This window comes from Eumetopias jubatus, unplaced genomic scaffold (assembly GCF_037043125.1).
Source record: "Eumetopias jubatus isolate StellerSeaLion01/CBP00866 unplaced genomic scaffold, mEumJub1_p1.0 scaffold_9, whole genome shotgun sequence".
NCBI lineage: Eukaryota > Metazoa > Chordata > Mammalia > Carnivora > Otariidae > Eumetopias > Eumetopias jubatus.
The window spans coordinates 12,604,333-12,627,663 of record NW_028274815.1 but is presented as its reverse complement, the minus strand read 5'-3'; positions in this window follow the sequence as shown (position 1 = coordinate 12,627,663).

Here is a 23,331-nt window from a genome sequence, read left to right as displayed (position 1 = left end):
AGTCTGAAGTTAGAGAAAATTCTAGCGAAAGCAATTTCCTGACTCCCTAAATAATCCTCTGTAGACGACCAGCCATGCTCCCAGAACCTTCTCGCGGACACTCACCTTAGCTCTCGCTGTTACGATTTCATTCCTGCCCTGCCTCATCTGTTCTCAGTGCGCAGAGACAAAGCAGGGCTCCCTTCTGAATGACACCCATTCACGTCCCCCAACATGGTGATGAGACCCCCCGGGGCCGGCCTTCTTCGGTTAAATGATCTTCTTTCACTGAACTTTCCCTCCCCTGATTTCTATTGCTGTCCTTGTCTCAATTTCCCGGCCCCTTTTTGGACTCCGGGTGAAGAATGTGAAACACACTTCCCCTCGTCCCGGGTCTTAGAACATCTCTCTTTTTACATTTTACCCTGGGACGTCAGGCACACACACGCCAGACCCTCTTTTTAGAAAAGAAACTATCACCAGATTCTCGTTCTTAATCTGGCTTCACCACACGTTAATTCATGGTATGTTCCAAGCCTCGGAGGAAGCTGTCACTGTTAAGTATCTATGAAAGTTGTATTAAGGTAATATATTCAAGTGCTAATGATTATCCATACATATTATTCCTATACTTAAGACATAGGCACTCAGAAACTGTCACAATAAGTGGGGGGCTGAGCTATTTTCTGTTCCTAATTAATCTATTACATACTCTCTCCCCGTCTCCGTCTTTCGCCTCCACGTCCGAGACACACGGGTGTATGTCGAGTAGTCTTCCATTAATTCAGGGCACTTTGAGGCACCGTTCTAGAGTCTCTCTTCCAGGTGTAATTTACTGTAATCACCTCAGAAAATGAAAGCCATTTTCCTGAAGCCAGGGAGTAGGCAGACACTCATTTGCATCCCCCATTTCAAGCCCTAAATTACTCTCTGTTTCCCCAGAGGTCAAGTGAAAGCAGGGCCTGTCACTTCTGCTTCTCGGCTCCCTCCGCACGCTGGTGGCTGCCACCCCTGCAAACAGAGCATTTGATCCCTGCTTTTTCGCCGGGGCCCGGGATTACTGAGCACATCCAGGGGTGGACCACAATCTGAAAAATAAAACTTATCAACCCCATAGATACTGAACGTGTCCTATCGCTGAGAGGGGCCACAGAAGGACAAAGGGAGCAAAATCTGGTGCAGGAGAAATAGTCGGAGACCCGGGTCGCTTTGCCTGGAGAAGAGAACATTCAGGAGGGCCACACAAACGGCCTTCGCGGGCCCCAGGGCTGTCATGTGGAAGAGGGATTAGTTTAAGCTGTGTGGTCTCCAGGGGAAGGACGAGAAGTGAGTGGAAGGGCCAGAGGAAGAGATTTCCACCCTACGGAGCACAGGCTTTGCAAAGTAGGTGGAAAACGCTTGCACAGCCACCCCTTGCTGAATTGTTACCATGTGTCAAGGTGTTCCACGGCCCACCAGCAGTATCATTTACCTTAATCCTTACAAGAACTCAGCAAGGCAAACGGGATTATAAACCTTTCTTAGCTCTAGAAACAGAGGCTCGCCAGGCAGGGCCCGGTGCACAGGAAGAAGGAGGGGCAGGATCGGAATCCAGATCCCCCTGATGCCAAAGCTCTGTTAGGAGGAGCCTGTGTGCAAGAAACTCCTGGCCACGCCAAAGACAGGGTCCAACAGGGTTGGGTGAGAGAGCCCACCCCTTCCAGGGACACTTCCTGCCCCAAGAATCACCACACAGATACCAAGTGCAAACCACCAGCGAGAAAGTGCATGGAGCTTTGCTTTTTCTTCTATCGAAATCGTAAGAATAGCAACTATGTGTGAGGTGTCTGTGTCTGCAATGCGTTGAGCAATACGGTAGACATTTAATAACATTGTTCCCGGTCTCTAAATCCTCATCCAATCCGTCCAGGTAGTTGAAAGAAGCACACTTAGCTCAGAGACCTAGTGGCTTGGCAAGGTCATAGGGCCCAGCAACTGGCAGAACAGCTCCAGAGCCACCAGAATTCTGAGACGCGACCTGTGTCCCTGAGGGGAAGTGAATGTTTGCGCCATGAGAGGTGGAGTAGTGTTTTAAGAGGTGGGACTCCGGAGCAAGACCTGTGTTCTAACCTCAGCTCCACCACTCCCTGCTGTGTGACCTTTGGGAAGTTGCTTAACTTCTCTGTGCTTCAGCTTTCTCAGGTGAAATGGAGATAATTGGAAGAACTGAGTTGAAGCATTTAGATCTTGCCTGAGACACAGTAAGTGCAATACGAGTGTTAGTTAATTACTAACTTGCTCAGAAGGTTTTCTGCTCCTCTGCTGGAGATGGAACCCAAAGACCACTGTCTCGCCGGCTGTCCGGTCCTCTGTAGACTGGGAGCACATTCCCCAGCAACTTTGGGGCACCTCGGCCAGAACTTCCTGGAGCCCAACTGCCCACGCAACATGCACACTCTTGCAAGCCGTTGGCAAACTGCAGACGGCACCTGGGGGCCAGTGGGGCAATCCCTGGTCCCAGCTGACCCGCTCACCGAAGCACAGAGACAACCCGGGCCTGGCCAGCAAAGGGGCCCCTGTGGGTGTGGAAGCATGCAAAGCCTCACCTCCTTAGCAGCAAGCAGGAGGAGCACATTGGCCACCCCACTGAGGTGAGACTGTCCCAGCAGAAAGAATTTGATGAGTTAAAAAACAGACTTCATTCATTAAAAATCATAGGGAAGCACGGAACATCGCTCTATCTATTTTGGCTCAGGTCCTAATATTCCTTGTGCTTGAGTGAGACAAAGACGAGAATCAGGAAGAAGGCTCACAGCCAGAAGCATAGGTTCCCGGGGCGGGAAGGAGGAGGCGAGCCCCGCTCTTTCCCCGGCAGCTCGTCCGGGTCCTCTCAGGGAGACCTCGGGGTGGCCCTAAGGGTCCCAAAGAGCAGACCACCCCAGTCACTCTCCCTAGGTCGCAGGAGCAATGGATGGAGGAACCAGAGATTGAGTCTTAGATCTATTCAGCTTCAAATTCCACTCCCATCTCACTAAAAAGGCCTGGGGCGGACCCACTCCACTGCATGCACCCAGATATCTCCTTTTAAACAAAGGTCCCGCTTTGGGTCACCCAAGGCTGTCCTTTGCTCATAATGAGCTTCTAATCCCGCAAAGACCTGCACGTGCTTTCCCGGGGGCTGTTGGTGAACCACGAGACCCGAGGCACCCAGGCCAGAGCCCCCACGGGGCTGGCCCACTGCAGGAGGGGGCTGAGGTCCACCAGGGCCAGCGCTGGGGAGGGGAAGGGGTCTCTGCTCAGCTCCGCCTCCTGCGTCCTGGTGGCTCCTGCTGACTCTCCAAAGCCAGCGCCCGGGCTGGCTGGGCCCACAGCGGTGAACAGCTGTGCCACTGTGCGTGGGGGGAAAGGTACCGCCCTGACTTCCACCCTGAGCATAAAGTACGGACTAGACTGTAATCCAGCGCTCTGCAGAAACCAATTGTTTCTCCTCATCACCGAGCGAAGAAATGCCTCTCAGGGCTCCCACTCCTCCTTACAAACAAAATAAAACAAATCCTTCCTATGGATTTCATTTACTATTTAATGCAACCTAATGATTTCCAATTGAAACCATATTTGTATTTGTATTGACTTATTAATAGCACATCCATTTTCCACGCAATAAAGCCTGAACATGAACTGATGTCTTTGACCGAAATGCATTAGGTAGCATTAAAGATTAAATAAACACTGTTTCTATGAATAATGTTTCATGTCGTCTATTTGCCAGCCCTATTGAAAATTGATCTCCGGGTATTTCAAGCTGGGGTTCCAAGGAGTGCATTTTGAACGTATTATGAGTAATGACTACGCATTACAACGTGGAATGGTTTCCAGGCGATCCCCAGAGCCTGTTACAACTTGACTATATTCTGGTTAATTCGCACAAATTGTTCCATTGTTGATGGCAAAAGCAAAGCGCCATGAGGACCAAACCAAAACACATGCCTGATTCCACAAAGAGACTTAGAAAGGACTTAAAAGAGAAAAATGAGGAACAATTCCTTTCTCCTTCCTCTGGGCATGGTGCTCCTGTTTGTCCGTGTTGGTGATTACTTGAGTCATCAACGATCTTTGCTGTTACTACGAGTAATACGCTATTGCTCAGAAATGAGCTCCCTTCTGGCTCTGCCTCTGGAGAAGGTATGGCCTTGGGTGGAAGGGCCTGGGTGGCTCCTCTCTGGGTTTCAACCCTCTCTACCTAGAAAAGGAGACAGTTGGGTCTGGTGACTCGAGGGTCCCAAAAGCTCTGGCATATCTTGCCTCTGTGATTTTATTGCCCATCAATTACATGACGGCAAAGACAGTGTTCTCTTGGACTTTGTGTCCCCAGGGCCAGGCTCAGGGTCTGAAGCCCCAGAAAGGCCAGCAGAAAGGGAGGCGAGATTTTCAGAAACTTGGGCCAAGCTTAGAAGTCGGACTTGCCTGGTAGACATACCTTCAAGGGACCAATACTAATAATTACTGAAATCATGTAACTACCAACTATTGAGCACCCACCCATGGTCAGGCAAGACGCCGGGTATGTTATACACCTGACCTCTAACTGTCCCCATGACCACCAAAGAAGTGATCGCCCTTGTACACACTGGCTGATTTCCTTCCTTTGTCATAATTGACATTATCCCCAAGATTATTATTGGATGTCTCAATGCTTTTGCTTGACTCTCTTTTTGGTCCTGACTGTGAAGCTGTTAGGCAGGAAGGTTTCTATACCCATTTTACAGACGTGAAAGTGAAGCCCAGAAAAGTGAAATGACTGATTACTCCCTCCCCAGTCCCTCTGTTTCTTTCTTTCCTGACCTCTCCCCCTCCCTTCCCCTCGGGATCTCTGTCTTCCTTGCTCCCTCCTATAGTTTTGTCAGTGATGCCCTGCACCCACTCCCAATCTCTCATGTCTTTCCTCTTGCTTCTGTGACAGTGAGGGGGGAATCTCCAGAAGCTCCCAGGTTAATAGGAAAGACAGGCCCCCAATTCCCAATGGTCAGCTTTTACTGCAACAGGGCTGTTCCATCTCCTGCTGTCAGCCCTTCCATTTGCTTCTGTGCCTTCTCCAGCCGAGGCTCCAGAGCCAACGAGGGTGTGTTCTGACTCCCACAGTACTGCGACTGTGGTATAGAACCACCTGTCCCATGGTGGGGGTGCCTTAAAGCACAAACAGTCTGCAGATTGTTGGTCACAGTTGTGCACAGACAACTGTATTGGTGTCCCTCGCGCCATATGGCCAGGGAGGCATGCGGCCCTAAGCCTGGCCCCAGGAGAGCCTGGCGCTCCCCCTGTCCCCTCCATCTCAGGACGGCTCTGCCCTTCCACAGACTGGGGTTGGAATGCCCCTGGAGAAGCCTCAGCTAAAGCCACCCTCGCTCCAGCCATTCCAGACACTGCTCAGCGCTCCCTGCAAGGGGCTCGGGGGTTCCCACCTGAAGTTGGCATGATTATCTCCATTTTAGGTTAAAACAAAAACAAAAACAGAGGTGTGCTGAACTGCCTAGGATCACACAGCAGGTGGGTGTCAGTGCTCCGATTCAAAACAGGGGTCCGGCTCATCCCACAGCGGAGGCGGAGGCGGAGGCTGAGGCTGAGGCGGAGGCTGAGGCTGGGTCTCTCTCCCGGATGCTGCTGACTCCAGGGCCCGGCTTCATCCCAAGCCACCAACCGATCTCAGTTCACCCTCCTGCACTAAGCGCTGACTCCACAGCAAACACCGCAGAGGCTGAGAGAGAATAAGCAAGCCACAGACTCCCGCCTCCAAGCGTAGAAATAATGATAACCAACTGTCTATCGAGCAGGTCCCATGGGTCAGACGCCGTGCTGGCTCACATATGATCTTCTTCTAATTCCCATCGCAACCTGGGGCCATCACTACTGCTCTCCCCCCTCTATAGATGAGCAAGACGCCCAGGAATGTTGGAATCAGGGCTCCACGGTCACAGAGTTCTGAGGTGAAAAAGCCATCATTCAGAACGATGGCCATTTCCTTTTCCCTGCAGAACGAGGAGAAGGAGCCGAACAGAAGGCACAGCAGCACAGCATCTACGCCATGTGAATGAGGCCTGGGGGAGCGGGGGTTCGGTCCCTTAAGAAAGAAAGGTGGCATCAAGTCTCCCTGAGTAGAGGCGTTGGAGCAGGGCCCAAGGCTTCCGTGGACAGAGGTGGCCCCTGAGTCAGGGGAGGCGGCAAGCTCGGGAGGAGGGCCCCGTGAGGGCCGGGCTGTGTGCAGGACGGTCAGACCCAGGGCCACTGCAGTGGAGGAGGGCGGAGGCCAGGAGGCCAGGGACACACACACACACACACACACACACACACACACACACACACACACACACCGTCTAACTCCACCCTCCCCACAACAGCCTGAGGAAGACCTTCCTCTCTGTGTTTCCCGCATGAAAACCGGAGCCCTGCAGGGGTTGAGTCACTCACCCAGGGCACCCAGAGCCAACCCACAGACCCCTCTGTCATCTCTTTCTGTCTCCCGAGACGTTGTGTTGTAAGAAATAATGCATCCCTGGGACTAAAGAGCCTCGAGAGCCTGCATTTTGTCCTAAGTGGCTTCGAAGCTTCCGAGGGCCTGGTGCAGGCCCGGGCGCGCTGGAGGCCCTCGGGACGAGCCACTGACCATGGCCCCGGTCCCGTCATGGCCTCATCCTTCTGCTCGCAAGGCCCGAGAAGCATCCGTTTACCACGTGGGCACAGGGGATGGGGGTTGACGGCTTTCCCAGGGGGCCATCGACAGGGCTTTACCTGTAAGTCACGGGCGTGGTGTCCAAGGCAAGACGGCAGGGTCCACGGGGCTGGGAGTCAGAGGCCGTGAGCTCTGACTCCTGCTCTGCACCGGCAGCCCCCAGGCCTTGTGCACGTCGCTTCGCACCTCTGCCTCTCAACTTTTCCATCCAGAGAGTGGGGTTTCAGAAAAGAGCACGTTAGGAAAATGGCCTCCACACGTTGACAGGGCCGTGGTGACACAGAATCCAGTGCTGAGGTGATGAGCCGCAGAGGGGACCCCTGACAATCCCAAGGGGACGGCAGGGGCCTGCAGAGGAGAGCCCCTCCCCAGCCTGCCCAAGCCCGGCCGAAGCCAGACCGCCAAGCAGGAGGCAGAGGCACCGACCTTACACCCAGCGCTGGCTCTGTGAGACCTCTCCCGTGCCTCCCCACTCCAGCCCCTTCCCACCCAGGCTCTCCCCTCGGTCTCTCTGGCCTGTGGCCGCCGCAGAAAACCTTGGGCCCCATCCCAACACAGTGACACCAAAGCCCCGGACCCTCTTTTCCCAGTAGAAGTTGCCAGGAAAACTTGCTGGGTCAGGAGTCCCGGTCCAGCCCTGAGATCACCGTCCACCGCTCGAAGGTGAGGCGGCCCTGTGTTCCGTGTCGGGGACCCTGGCTCTCTTCCTTCAGCATAGCCCTCTCTTCTCTGCACCGTTTTTTCCTCATTTGTAAATGAAGGCTTAGACGATGTCTAGGTCCCTTTCCAGTTCACAGACTCCTGTTGCTACTAGCACGAAGCTGGGAGAACCTGCTGGAATCGGTTGTTGGTATAAGAGGCTTTTGAGAATGTGACCCAACCGGTAGTATGAGTGCATTCAGAGGCTCCCTAGCCTCCAAGGATGGGAGAGTCCTTGGTGAACTTTCCTGGAAGGATCCGTACCGAAGTCTTCCCGTGCACCAGAGTCAGGCTGACAGCAATGTCCCTGGCCCCAACCACGGCTACTTCACTAAACATCGTCTCTTTAGGATTTTAAGTTGAAGTGTATACCTGATTAGAAGAGAAGAAAATGATTCTTTGCCCATAAACTTATTTTTGATTTAAAAAAAAAAATCCCACTTTCTTCCTTTTGTATTTCAAAGGAAGGTCTTTGCAAGGCACAAGAAAGATTTTTTTTTTCAAAAGATTTTACTTCAAGGTTAGTTAAACAGCATTTTCCCATAAATAAGCATGAAAGCTGCATCCCCTGGGCTGATTTCTTTCAGTTTGTACACTGACTACAATAACTCCCAATTCTACACATGACGCCAGTTCGGTTTGAATAATAACAGCTAAAATATATAAAAACCAGCGCTTTAAAACACACAGCACTGGGTAAGCTCAGCCCTGAACAATTACAGGATTTTGAAATGATTTTCGACGTTTCTTGATTTCACACGTCTTTGTTTAAATTATGGGTTGCCGTCAAGCTGTGTTATCCTGTTGATCATTTTGGTTTGTGTGTCAAAGTGCAAATTATTTGTTTTAATTCAATCTTTTTCTACTGAAAGTGTTACAGTTATGACTCCAGCCTTTCAGTCACAATGGGGATGAATTATGAGTTCCAGAAAAAGAGATTCTAACAATGTGAGAGATGGGAGGGCTTTTAAGGAATACGTCGGCCTACACAGAGGAGGCTGAGGCCCACTCAGAGAAGTCAATGGCTTGTCTAAGGTCACCAGCCAAAGACCTGGTCAACTGTGAATCCTACCTTCCAGGAGAGTGTGATTTCTCCTGTGGAAGCCTTCTCAAATCTTCAATCAGAAAATACCACAATGCCCATGACTCTTGTCTCCTGGGGCCATTCGCCCCAAGTCCTTCCAAAGCTTTCTTCCTTAAGTAGATGTTCAGGGCCTTCTTCAAATTGTCTTTACCTCCTCTTTCCAAACATTAACAGTTGTCTTTTATCGAAGTCACCAGCACTGAGAGCCAGGGACACTGGCCGTTCTGACCCCGGCCTTGCCCCACTGTGGGGCTCCGAAATGGTCGCGGGCGCTTGTAAGAGAGCAGAGGTCCCAGCCCCTCGGGAAGGAGATCCGGTATCCTATGCATCTCAAGGTGCCAGTCTCCTCCACAACCGTTCTCCAGGTGGTTAGTCCTTCTAGCAAGAAACGGAACAAGACCCAGTGAAGTTGCCCCTCTTGTAAGGCGCAGGCAAGGGAGCAAGGTGGGAATGGGCTTCTTAGGGACAAGAAATGGTGATATGAAGCTGGAGGCCGCGCAGAGACACTGAGTGGGATTCGGTTTGGCTGCAGCCCAGGCTGTGGCCTGGCATGGTGGAGACATGAGGTGGGAGAGGCAGACAGGAGGCAGATTATGAACAGCCTTGCCAACTCTGTCAAGTTTGGATGATATCCCAGGAGCAATGGGGAGCTATTGAAGGATATTAAGTAACAAGAGACATAATCAGATTTGGGTCTTTTAAAAATTTATTTAGCTTTAAGTTGCCGAAGTAATGGGTGTGTATATGTGCGTGTGTGTTGTACCAAGTGAAACGATATAAAAATAAATGAGGAAAACCCAGCTTTTGTCTCTGACTCTCCCTCTGTTCTTCCCCCAACCCTAGATCACTGCTGTTAACAGACTGGAATATATCCTTCCATGGCTTTCTCTTTCGCTTCAACATTCCCCCCCACTACACCCCCAACACACACACAGGGGTCGGTTGACTTATGACTGGAAAAGAATCATGTTATGCTAGTTACTTAGGTCAACTTAGTACTTAACTACACATCGATGCTATTCCATAACACTAGACACGGGCCTAATTCTCTGTCTCTCTGTCTCTGTCTCTCTCCATGTATCTCAATGTTTGTAGACATAGATGCACTTATATATATGATTTCACGTAAGCGGGGGTCATATCAAAAATGCCAGGTTGCTATTTTTTTCACACTTTCTTCTTCTTTTTTTTTTTAGTTCATTGTGTTTTTGAGCAATGCGCATTTTAGGATTCTACCCCTAGTGATTACATGAAAACTGGGGGCAGGCAAACATGGGGGCTTGGAGGCTGCTCTTGGTTCCAGGAAAGGGATGGGGTGGCTGTGGGATGGAGTCATTTAGGGCATGCTGTTGAGTTCTCCAGCGGTGACTAGTTCTGTGGATCATAGTTGGGAAGAGACACCCCCAAACTCTGTGAGGTAGGATGATTCGGGAAAGAGAAATGAGTCTTTCAGTTGACTAGAGCTGAGTCTTCTGGTCCCCAGCTGGGTCGCCCTGCGCAGCTCACGGAAACTGAGCCTCACCTTCCTATCTACAAAACCGGGAGATCACTCCTGCCGCATAGGGTCTCTGTGAGGAGTAAATGGAAGGCTCGTATGGGAGGTGTTTCATCCCATAGAGTAGACTCTACTGGGTGAATGGTAACACACAAGCTCTCCTGCCCAGCCCAAAGTAGCCTGTTCCCACAAACTGGACCCCTTCTCCTTCTCCTACACGCTTATCATGGCTGCCCATAGTGAGGCCCTCTGGCACCTCCCAACAGACCTGGGCCGACCCCAGGTCTGGGGTAGGGCTGGCCTCAAGGGGACCGTGGGCAGCCACGCGGGAACATAGAAATCTCCCAAAGTCATGTTTCCCATTTGTTTGCTGAGGCCTGAGATCCCTTTCCTCAGGACACAGGCAACCCCTGAGCCCACCGCCCAGATCCGATGCAGTGCACAAAATCCTGAGCGAGAGGGCACACTCGTCTCAGTCCCCTGGCCTGCGTGCAAGGGGTGGAGCCCAGGTCTTTCCCTCAAGGGGGTCGGGGTGGTGGAATGTGTGCCTTAAGAGCCTGAAGGGACAGGTCCGAGTTCAGCGCAGGCAGGGGACAGAAGGTGGCCAGGAAGCAAGAGGAACCAACAAAGTGGTCTTGGGAAGTCTGACTGCTCCTTGGCCTACATCTGGATTCCTAGTCCCCAACCCAGGACAGGCACTTAACAGATGCTTATTGAGTGAATGCAACAACAGAAGAGATTTCTCAGATTTGCATTCACCAGGAATTGCTAAAGAAATAATGGTGGGAGATCAGGCAGTGTGACACCCACTGGGGGAAACATGTTTAGTTGGCGGGCAGTGGGCTATCAGAGAGCATCCTCGGGTTGTGCGAGGATTCCCAGGATGGTAGAGAAGTCTGGGGTGGGGGCGGGGGGAATAACAGGTGCAGCTCAGGGCCACATGGCCCTTGGCTCTGAGGCTTCGGACTCCGATTTTGGTGACTTGTCAATCAGCAGCCCCTACCCCCACCCCCACCCCACCCCGGGGCTGGATGCTGAGGAGAAACATCCTTCGCTGCCCAAAGGCAGGACATACACATGCACACGCACACATATACACATGGCCCAGGCCACCCTGGACGAACAGAAGCAGGGCGGCAGGAGGGAGATGCGCAGGGAGAGAAAGTGAGGTTAGAGAGACCGGAAGGAGGGAAGAGCGATTAGAGGCAGAAAGGGCTCAAGGCTTCAGGAATTCCTGCCGAGGCCAAGCCCAAGGGGTTGGGCCGCTAGGACAGCGTGGTGCCCCCACTCGACCTGGGCAGGGAGGCCGTCCTTGCGCTGCCTGTGATCTGCTCTGCGAATGTTGAACCTCTTGCCATCACCGCCTCCCCACCGCTCCTCGTTTTCTCCATCTGCACAATGAGACCCCCAGGCTAAGGCGTCTCCCAGGCCACCTCCAGCCCCGCAGGTCTTTCCTGATGGCCACGACCGCTTCCGATGTCAAGGGCTCCACGAGTCGGGACAGCAACAAGGCCTCCAGCGCCGAACTGCCAGGGAAGGCCCTCGGAAAGACGTAGGGGGGCCTGGGCACCGAGGCCGGGAACGGCGAGGCGCTTCTGGGAAGGCATCCTATAGGAAGGGCAAGGAAAGCTTGAGAGAGGGCCTCCCTGGGGCCCCTGAGCCCCCGGGGCGGCAGCTTGGCCGGGAGGCCAGGAGCCGGGGAGCCCCTCGCCGGGCCCGCTGGCAGGCCAGGGACAGTGTTCCCTCGGCTGCAGACAGCCTGGCTCCAGGCCCACCTCCCGGTGCCCTCGGCCTGACATCTTCTGGGCAGCGCCGCGGTGCCCAGGGAGCCGTGGGGATGGTGTTAGTAAACACGCTTTCTTGCGCCCAGCCTGGCAGGGCCTGTGGGCAGCGGGAGGGCGAGGAGCTGGCAGCTCCCACGGCTGGGCAGGCGGACGGGCGGGCAGACGCGCGGGCAGACAGCGGGCCGCCCCGCACGGCCAAGCCAAGGCCCCGAACCGAGCAGCTGCTCCGTCGCCATGGAGACGGGACTGAACAATGAGCAGCCAGAAATGCAGCATGGCCGCCGAGCACCGCGGGGCCCCCACGCTCCCGCCGGCCCCCACATCTCCACGCGCGCGCGCGCGCACCCGGGCACAGGCACGCGCACCGGCAGCCCAGGCCTGCCCCGCCCCCCACCCGGGGAGATGCAGCAGGACCGCAGGAGGGGAGAAGCAGCGGGCGCAGGGGGCGCAGAGGGAGGGGAGGACCAGGCCAAGGAGAACGAAGGAGAGGGTGAGAAGCAAGGGCGAAGGGGATCACAGCTTCGCTGCTGCAAAGTTGAGCAAAAATCTCACCATTCGATTCCAGCTAAAAATACGTTTTAAAAAACTAGCCAGCTTTTCAGAGGGTCACGTGGTGCCTTGGAGTCTTACGTAACAGGAGAACTGAAGGGGGTTTCTAATGAGCAAAAGGCATCTGGAAACAAGTCCCCTCGTACTTAGGGAGGGGTGGCTGAGAGAGCCTGATGGAGCCTTCGGTCCCAGGAACTTAGAAGAACGCCTTTTTAAATGGACCCGAAGCCCATGTCATTCCTCCTTAAAGAGAATGTGAAGGGAGGGCCGAAAGGTTTAGCCGCAGTCTGGAAGCGGAGAGCCTGAAAAAGGCCTGGTCTTGGCCCTCAGGAAAGCGGCGGGGAAGTTGTGCCCAGAGGCCCGAAGGCGCGCGGGGACGCAAGGGGACATGTGGGAACAAGGGGAGTGTGGGGGGACGGGCGTGGCGTCCTGTGCGGCAGGGAGGTGGGCAGGCTCCGGTTGTGGTGCCCCCGGCGTTCCTGAGCGCTTCCTGTGCGCGCGCGGACAAAGAGAGATGAACGAGTCAATCTCCGTCTTCCGGGAGGCCCTCAGGACCCTGGGGGAGGTGGCGGGGTCCACGGTGAGCCCAGCCATCATCTCTTGAACAGAGTATGTGTACCTAACCCTGTGCAGCACTCTTCCCCGTCACCAGCCAGCCACCAGTCACTCTTTCAGGCTCCCATCCTTGTGACAACGAAAACCCAGGCCTGGGAGCATCAGGAGTCTTTCTGGACCACCCTCCAAGGACAGGCAATCCCAACCGTGGGATTCTTCACCTCCCGGGAGACCGCCTGGTTTCTGGTGGCTTTGCCTGACTCCTTCCTGCTTCAGAGCAGGTAGGTACTGGCTAGACCCTTGTTGTAGAAAAGACAGGACCACCCTCGGCTCGGCCTGATTCTTGGGAGAGCTACCAGGGACGTTTGAGGGATTACGGTGTCCACCTCCCCACTCCCCAATTCAGAAGGGATCTACTTTAAAGATCATAGCAGCTGAGTGTTAGAGCTGAAAGGGGAACCTCGAGGACTCTGACGTCCAAGCAGGGCAGGGAGGGGAATGGAATGGGCGGGGGGTAGGAGAAAGGGGAATAAGGCAGGACGTTGCTTTGGTTTTAAAGAGAGTGGAGAGAGGAGACAAGAGAAGCAGCACTTGGCCAAGGGGAAGGGGCTTGGGAAGAAACGGGAAGACTGGGTGGGAAGAGGGGTCTCCCACTAATAAATCTCATCAGTGGAGTCGCGTTCTAGCAGGTTCCGGCGAACGCGTTAAAACACAGCCCAGAAATCCTGAAGGGCCCACCCTCGGCTTCACAGCATCGAACGTATAGGTTCTGCCAAAGGTAAAACGTAGGAAAAGGGTGGTAGGAGCACGAGGGCCGGGTGCGACCCCCTCCCAGCTCCCCCTCTGCCTGGCATCTCCCTGCAAAGTTCTGGGAGCCCTAGGAAGCCATCTGCGCTGGCTCAGAAGCGGCAGAGAGGGAATTAAAGCCACGAAAGGAAGGATCAGAGAGAGACTCTCTCCCCCTCGAGAGCCACTTTAGTAGATGAAAAAAGCCAGGCGATTTTTAATCATCACAAATTGTTTGAGCTTCTGGTTCCATCCTCTGAAGCCCGGGCGGCCTCCCCTGGTCGCTGGCTGATGCTGGCAGGTCTCCGGTGGTCAGAGCTCTGGCGGGCGGGCGAGAGCCCACCCACCTCTTCCTTCCCACTTCCTGGAACCCTCGGCCTGTCCTCCGGGGTCCCCGGGCAGAGGCCAGGCAAGCTGACCCCGCTTATCTAAGGAAATCTGACAAGACTCCGGCCCTCAGGGGTATGGCCCCTGGCAAAACATATGGTGCATCGTAAATAGGACTTCCTTTTAGGAAATGAGCCGTTGTAATTAAATCCCCATTCATTTTTTGTAACATACACACAGAGACAAATAGATCCTTATCCTTTATAGGCACAGAAGAGAAATAGCTTGTGAGGGACAGAGATTCTCTGGTGTCAAGTCTTATCAAACGCTTCCTAGATCCAGGTGGAGTGAGAGCTGTGAATTCTTAAACCCAGCCGCGGGCTCCAGTGGGCCAGTGGCTGGCTCGCTTTGCTCCCTCCAGGACAAGCAAGGGAGCGTTCTGGAATGGAAGAGTGTGTTGGCCTAGAATCTGCAGGGAGGAAGCTACCTCTTCTTCCCATCCCACGGCCAGACAACAGAGCGAGCTCGGGAATAAAGATTAGATTAGGTTTGTTTCAATTGGGTTTAATTTGATTCAGTTCAACTCAAACAAACACTGACTATGAGTTGTGCGCGGGTCTAGACACGGGAGGATACAAGAGGAAAAACAGGGGGGGCTCCTGAGGGCCCCTGGGGAGGGGTGCTGGCCCACACATGGGCTCAGTTCCATGGGAGGGGTGCAGGGTAAGAGGTCTCAGCTTGTTCCCAGTGGGCCCGGGATGGCTTGGGGGTGACGAGGAAGGATGGGATTTCCTTAACAGAGACCCGAGCAAGCACACCCAGGGAGAAGGGAATGTGGTGTCAGGAAACAACCAAGGTCCTGGGGCCTGTCCCACGCTAGAGTCCCAAGTATCATGCGAGACAAGGTGCAAAAACGAAGAAAATGGACATCTCTCCTGGCTTTGGGAACCAACCCCCAGACATAAGACTTGATTTCCCCGCAAGGGACATTTTCTTTCCAAAGTCATCAAACAGCTGGAGGCAAAAACAAGCAAACAAAACCCCAAACTAAACTACAACTGTTGCTCAGCTTCTGAAGAGCAGGTGAAAAGCGCTGAGTTCTTTGGTGTGTGTGTGTGTGTATGTGTGTTGGTGTGGGGGGGGGTCTCTCTGAGGTGAAGGCTATCCAGGGTCAGCCCAGAGCCACTTGCAAACCCTCAAAATTGCAAATACTGTGGGGCCCTTCCCTGTACTTAGAGCTTTGAAATCAGTGGAAAACCACAAAGCTTCTTTGAGATGCAAATGTTGCACACTGGGCTGGGCCAACAATTCTGATCACTATCTCCCCAGGGCAGGCTTTCAGTAGGGCTTTTGGCTGGTTGACCCCAAGGAGGCTAAATCACAGGTACCAAGGCTTCACACAAGGTAAAAGTGCGAAAGGCCATTTGGCAATAGCACAGAAAGTGCCAGGGAAAAGGGAGCTCCATCTGGCGTGATCAGGACAAGCTTTAGGTCCCAGGAGCGGAGCTCAAGACCCGTGGCTTGCCGGTGTTCAAATCCTGACTCCAAAGCGTACTAGCCGTGATTCTTTGAGCCAAATGCTAACCTCTCTGTGCTCCAGTTTCCTCCTCTGTAAAACGGGTAAAAACAGTGCAATGGCCTTCTCCTACGATTGTTGAGAAGATTGCATAAACCAATAGCTGCAGAGCATGGACGACAGTGCGGGGCACGGAATAAGGACTTTGAGAGTTTCTTCTCATTGAGCGAATGGTTTTTAAGTAGTTGTACGGAGGCTGGGAAGGTAGCGGTCTAAGGAAACCATTGTAGATGAAGAAAATGCTGTGTTAACTCTTGGCACTCCGAGAGATTTCAAAAATTAAAGTTTCCTTGCAGTCCTCGTGGTTCAAAGATGAAATGGACCACGTCAGGAAGGGGCTTCCACATTTCGGCGGACAAGGGCATCCCAGAAGGAGGCCGAGCATCAGACTGGCGGTTGAACTAGATGATGTTTGAGGTCCCTTCCAGCCCTGACATTCCCCTGGGCTCTGCACAGAGGGGAGAGCTCTCCCAGTGCTCCCTGGGCTGTGAAAAGGGGAGCGAAAGTGTGGTGGTTGGTGGTCCCTGATGCGTCCTGCCAGAAGGGTCTTCCCAGCTTGGCCCATAAGTCTCCCGGGATAACACCAAATGGATCACTTAGGAAGTCTGGGCCTTGCAAATGTATCCTTGCTCTTCAGGAAGGCGGGGAGGGGGGAGGGGGGTGGGGAGGGTGGGGAGGTAAACAATAGTTAGGGAGTTTTAGTTTTTCTCTCTATCTCTCTCTGCCTCTGTCTCTCTCTTCATCATCTTTTCAAGGACCTCCATTTAAAGATTCGGAAACTGAAACCTGATACCTTATCGAGCATCACGTACAGCCCCTCCTTGGCTAAGCTCAGGTCCCCTTCCCCCGCAAGCGGGGTATCCTCCCTGTGCTGCCCCTGCGCAGTTTGCAAAGGGCTTTCAAGTAGGGTCACTTGGGTGGCTCAGTCGGTTGGGCGTCTTACTCTGGATTTTGGCTTCGATCGTGATCTCAGGGCCCTGAGATGAAGCCCCTTGTCGTCAGGCTCTGCGCTCAGCGGGGAACCTGCTTCTCTTGCTGTCCCTTCCCCCTCCCCCCATGCGCATTCTCTCTCTCTCTAAAAATAAATAAATAAAACTTTTTTTTTTTAAAGGGTTTTCAAGTAGATGATCCTGCCTTGCCCCAGAGCACATATCAGTGGGCCCATTTTACAAAGAAGTAAACCAAGGCACGGAGAGGTTAAGTGACCTGTTGCGTGGTAGAACTGGGATCCAGGCCCCTGTGGCTGTACCCTTCGGTACAGCTCTCCCCCTTCACCCCACACCTCCACTCCCCCCGCCCCCGGAGCTCATCCCCTTCTCCTAGTTCTCATCCGACCACTTCCCACACTGTTGCTGCCACCTCCTTTTGCCAAGCATCTCAGTTCCAGGGTCTGTCCCTCTCCCTCCAGGACTGGTTTCATCCTTAAGAAACCATACTTCGCTCAAGAGGAGCTCTTCACACCTCCCCCCATTTCCCCCTACTTTGCATGGAACAAAACTGCAGTTTTCACGTCAATAATTACACGCTGCATCCGCCTAGCCCTTGCAACTCCCTATAGCACTGTCCCATCTAGGGCGGGTTCTTCCGAGCAAGCGCATGAGACGGACAGTGTCCTCCCTCTGGCGCCATGCAGGGAAGGGGCACTCAGGAATGAGGGCCTGGTTCCAGTTCCAGGGCGGCCCGCTCATCGGGGACAGCATCAGGAGAGAACCCACTGGATTTCCCACCCTGCTCTCTAACTCTCCATCCTCCTACGTTCATGTCCATTTCTTGCAGAGGATTGCCCTTCTTTCTCAAACGGCTATCAGGAATCACTTTAAAGAAGAGGAAGATCATTTAAAGTTTCAGAAATGTCAAACTGGCCAATGACCGCAAGAGAAAAAATGCTTGGCCTGGAGACCCCGGTGGACATGCTCGTCCCAGTTCTGCCATTTTCTGTGTGTGACCGCAGACGGGCGTCTTCTCTGCAAGCCTCACTCCTCACCTGTGGGATGACGCGGCGACCCTCAGAGACCCCTTCCAGCTTCCAGCGTCTCTGTTCCCATCTTCGGATCTGACCAGCAGAAAATGGGCAATTTTCCTGTACTTTGGAGAGAGGCAGAAAGGAGCAGAGATGCACACAGAAAGAGCATTTGGGGAAGGTCACCCTTGACCTAACCTTCTAGTTTTCCGTGAAACTGTCTCAGCTGGAATGCCAGGTAAATGATTAAAACGTGAGCGGGCATTGTTCTGGCTTTTTTCATGATCCAGTCATTTAATCCCAACACCGCTGTGTGAAATGTATTCCTGTTTGCATGGGGGAGGCCCATGGGTTTTTAATTCTTCTGTGGGAAACAAAGGCCCTCATTCACTAAACAGTAACTCAAGAGGGTCGTTTCTGCTCTTACCAGTCAAAAAATGTTGTCTGGCCACGAGATCTCATCATCGAACTCAAGAGGCGAAAGAAAGCTCTTTTTACACTGGGTCCCTTTCATACGTGGCAAAGCCCGTGTTTGCATTTTCCTCTATGAATAAGGTCTCGGGTTTATTTTATAGAGAAATACATCAAGCCAGAGGTTTTAATGACAAGATAATGAGCAGAGGAGGACTCTATTTGTTGCAAAAGGATTTGTGTTACGGAAAACAAAGTGACTTTGCCATTTGTTTTTGGAAGAAAGGCTTGGCAGCTCCCTTCAGTAGCTAGCTGAGAAGTGACTTCACACATACATAGGACAAATTTCTATCCAATTTACGAAAGTTCCCAGAGAACACTCCCTTCATTCCCAGAGGAATGCACAGATGACATCTAATTTATGCCCCACGAGTTGTGATACAAATTTATTCATGGAAGACAAATATGTCATCTTCAAATGGCTCCTGAAAGATATAAGATGGAATTACATTCCCAGCGAGGACCATAACGTAAAAGGTTTGTTGTCCAGCCGTTTGTCTTCTTGCCCTCATCCGTTCATTCCAAGGCGCCTATTTGGTGAGGGCTGATTAGTTTGCAAGGCACTGTGGGAAGCCGCGGACCGTCGGGGGGGACCAGCACCCCCGGAGACGCAAAACTTCCCCCCAAACTCTGACCCTGCCCCTCCACTGGCTTGTAGTTTCGTCAGAAAGTCAGCTAACTGCATATTTGCCTGAAATACAATGAAGAATTTGATAAAGCCTGGAAAGAGGTCACAACAAATAATTGCAAGAATTCCAAGGAGTAATCACAGCTGATTGGATCTTCCAGGAATGTTTAAAAAAAAAATAAAAAATAAGGGGGCCTGGAAGGATCTGGAGCAGCCTGGCCCACAAGAAACTTCAGCAATGATGGAAATGTTCTTGGTCTTCTCTGGATGGTATGGTTGCCACCAGCCTCAACTGACCCTTGAGCATTTGGAACGTGGCGGGTAGGACTGAAGACCTGTCTTTTATTTTCCTTTAAGGGTGTTTTTTTTTTTTTAATTTTTAGAATATTTTTTTCATTTTTATTGTGGTAAGATACATATCATGTAAAAATTACCACTTGAACCGTTTTTAAATGCACAATTCAGTGGCATGAAGTACATTCACAACGTGGTGCGACTATCGGCTCTGTCCATTTCTAGAAATGTTTCATCATCCCGAACGGAAGCTTTGTGCCCATTACACATGATTCCCCACTGGTAACCTCTATTCTGCTTTCTGTCTCTATAGGAATTGCCTGTTCTGGGTACTTCATGTAAATGAAATTGTACAATCTGGGTCCTTTTGTGTCTGACTTATTCTACTTAGCAGAATGTTTTCAAGGTTCATCCGAGTTGTAGCAGGTGTGAGAATTCCCTTCCTTTTCAAGGTTACATAGTATTCTATTGGTATCTATACCACATTTTGCTTATCTACTCAACTGTCGATATCTTACTTCATTTTAACTAATTTTAATTTAAATGGCCACATGTGGCTGGTGGCTAACATATTGGACACTGTAGATTTGCAGGATTTGGGCACATCTGTGTGTTGGAGTATATGTGGGTGTGTGGGTGTGTGTGTCCATGAGAGAGAGAGAGAGAGAGAGAGAGAGTGAGGGAGGGAGAGAATGCTCCCACTGGCTTGAGCACATTAGGTCGGAGGGGTGGTATTGGAATGAAGAGCATTCAAAGGGAAGGAATTCTGGTAAGCACAGACTCGGGGCGGGGCGGGGGTGGGAAGACGAGACCTTTAGAAAGGAGGAAGGTGCTGGTGGCGGAAGCAGACGCTATGTTAAGAAAGGCAGAAAACAAGGCTAGAAAGGGCTTAACCAAATCATAAACAGTCTCGGATACAAGTCTAAACATCTGAATTATTTCAGAATGAATTGTTTTTATGTGAACAATTGCAATATTACCTGCATCTCCAAATCCTTCAAATCCTCATTCCTGCCATTATTTTATAAAGAATCAGGATCAAATGCTGGACAAATACCTGCAGGACTCCATTCGGGAAATATAATGTGTATCAAAGTTCCAGACTAGAAAACAGATAAATTAGGCAGAAATCGTTAAGTTGCAAGGGTTATAAAGGAAGTGTCTAGTGAATCCTCACTCCACAGGAGGATTCACTAGACACTTCCTTTATATACTGTCCTCAAGGCACTAAACATAGAGTTTGATTTATAAAAAGAATGCATTGACAACTTTTCCAGGCTCACACTGATGGCACCAAGCAAAGCACCCCCAGAGCACCATTGTCCTTGCAATGTGATGGTCGGTTGGTCTCCAGATTGACTGAAACCGGAGTCGTGGAAAGACCTGGAGCTTTCAAGCTGAGTTCTGTTCCTCAAGAAAGTGAACTTCCCCGAAATGCGATTTCCTCATCTGTCAGAAAAATTCATAGCAGTCTTGCAGGTCTTTGTGTAAAGTGCCTCGCCCAAGGTCTGCAAAGTTGTAGAAACACCAAAAAAAAAAAAAAAAACAGATGGAGAGGGGTGGGAGTCTTTGAAATTATATTGTTTACAAAACAACCAAAAACAGACCCGAATGAACAAAATGTTCCAAGGATTCAGGGCATCTTATGGCGTATTATTTAATGTGGCAAAAGAAAATAGACCTCGGTCAAAGTTTTATTGCCTCCCTGAGCCTCCTGGGAGTGGCTATAATGTCTCCGTTCCAAGCCCCCATGTGGGCCTTCAATTCCACGAGCTGCCTGCTTCTTAGAGCTTCCGTCTCCGATGTGCAAGAGTGAGGAGCAGTCAGGCCAAGCAAAGCAGGAAGAATACAAATGCAAAAACCAGATATGCCTGCTGGATGTGGTCAGGGTGGCAAGAAGATTCAGGGTGCAGATCAGGATAGAGAGAAATGTTGTGTTCTCGTCAGCTCCACTGGCTAAAGGTGGAGACTGAGTCTCAGAGAGATTTTCGTTTCCCCTAAGATTATAAAGAGAGAGTCCGTGGATAGAACAGCAAACAGAACTCAGATGAATGTCCAGTGAATGGAGAAGAAGTGTGTGTTCATGTTGCCCGGCTTAATTCCGCCCCCATGGGCCATGGAGAGCACTCAAGAACTGGCTAATGGTAGGCGCAGGAGAGGCTCCAGGACCTCAGAAGGCATGAATTCAGTGGTCCCAGCAAGAAGGGCTACTGTGGCCTATTTCTAGGGATGCTGGAGACTGCATCATCCCATTATTTTGCAAATGTGGAAACTGAGGCTCAGACACAGGAAGTGACCACATGTGGGCAAAGCAGACTCACAATTCCCACATGACGCTCTTCCTTCTGCTGCAGGAAAATGCAGAGTGGAGTTTCTCCTCCTTCCTGCGGTTCAGAACTACCCCTTGTGTCTCTGTGTTGGGAGATCTTTCGAAGGCACAGTGACAGTTGACCTTGAACAACCTCAGGGTTAGAGGCACCAGCACTCCGCCCCTCTACCCAGCTGAAAATTTGTATATGCCTTTTGATTCCCCCAAAACTTAACTAACAGCCTACTGTTGACCGGCAGCCTTACCAAAACCATAAGCTGTCGACTAACACATATTTTGTATGTTACACGCATTTTATACTGTATTCTTATAATAAAGTAAGCCCAAGAAAAGAAAATGTTATTAAGAAAATCGTAAGTGGGGGTGCCTGGGTGGGTCAGTCGGTTAAGGGGTCCGACTCTTGATTTCAGCTCAGGTCATGATCTCAGGGTTGTGAGATCAAACCCAGCTTTGGGCTTAAGATTCTCTCTGCCTCTGCCCCCCTCCCCTTAAAAAAAAGAAAATCATAAGGAAGAGAAAATACATTTACAGTACTGTGCTGGAAAAAGTCTGTATGAGTGGACCCAGTCAGTTCAAACCCATGTTATTCAAGGGTCAACTATACTTTGAGTAAGAACATCCAAAGGTTCCTCGAGGAAACCCTGACCCTTTGCTCACATTTCCGGGACCCCTGACTCAGTGTTGGGGAAACGACATACGACCTTAGCCCTGACTGGGGACTGTGGCAGCAGATGCTGAACATTAGCTGAAAATCAGTATATTCATGAAACTAACCCAGACAAAGTGTGGGGAAATACACAAACAAAAGAGTTTCTAAGGGTAACAACACTCTACTACCACCACAAGCAGATCACAAATCACAATTTGTGTGTGTGTGGGCAATCACAGATTGCATTTGTATGGTGTTTTCTACACTTTAAAGCATTTTCATATTGACTCTATCATCCGCTCCATAGGACGCATTCATATCTATGGAACTTGTAATAGTCTTTCTTTTTTTATCTTTTAACTCAACCCCAAATTGGTCCCATCTTTCATCATTCTCTGCCTTCATAAAATCTGTAGTTTTCATGCAAACTGAGTTGCTTAATACCTCCCGCACCTTTGTTCTCTTCTTGCTTTCTGGAATGTCTTTCTTTAATAGTACTTTTCCCCTGAATACCTCCTTCTTATCTGTAAGATAAGTGCTGCTTCCTCCAGGGAGTTCTCCCTCACGCTTGCCAGCACCCAGGTCTACACTCCCAATTTCTCAGGGCAGGGATCCCACTGGACTCGCGTCTATATCCCCCATGCCTGATGCAGTAGTTGGCATCGAGCGGGCACACCACGGGGCCCTGACAGCCAAGGACGGTGAGGCCCAGAGAGGCCGGGTGATTTGCTTGGCCTCACAAAGTAAATTCACCCCAGCATTTGGATTAAAACCCATGCATCCTGACTCCTAGCCCAATGCAGCAACTGAGCAGGATGGAGGGGTGCCATTCAGAACCAGGGTCCAGTCTGCTTTGCAACTGCAGCACACTTTACAGGGAGTCCCTGCTTCCTTCTTGACTCTGGTGGGTCCTGAGCTCTCCCACAGCCCCCTCTGTGGTGGGGCCCACAGGACACAGGGTAGTATTTCCTCTCCCTTCTCCTTAGCGGAGTCTGGAAGCTCCTAAGTGACTGCGTCTGTCCCGCTGTATCAGTTTCGAGTTGTGCAGGGCAGGGTCACAAAGGATGTCTGGGGCACGCTTTCATCCCGGGCTTGGGTTTTATTTTGTTTCCTTCCTCATTCCCCAATAGCCCTTCCAGTGCCCTGTCGTAAAGTTGCAGGGCTTTTAGAATTATTTATAATCTCATTTGAAGTTTAAGCGAACTTTTAAAAACCTCCGATTCCTTCACTGTGTTTGTTTAGGCACAGGTAATATTATAATTCGCAGTGATGCCTTTGAAAGTAATTTGTCTTGTAAAATTTTGTCTGATGAATCCTAATTGGTTATTGGGCTACTTGAAGTGAAAACCATTTTGGTTGAGTCACGATGTTATGATGTTCTTCAAACCACTCCCAATGTATGTATAACACATGTGTGAACCTTCGGGAGGCTGGGCTGGTGGGACCTAGGGTGGCTAATGTAT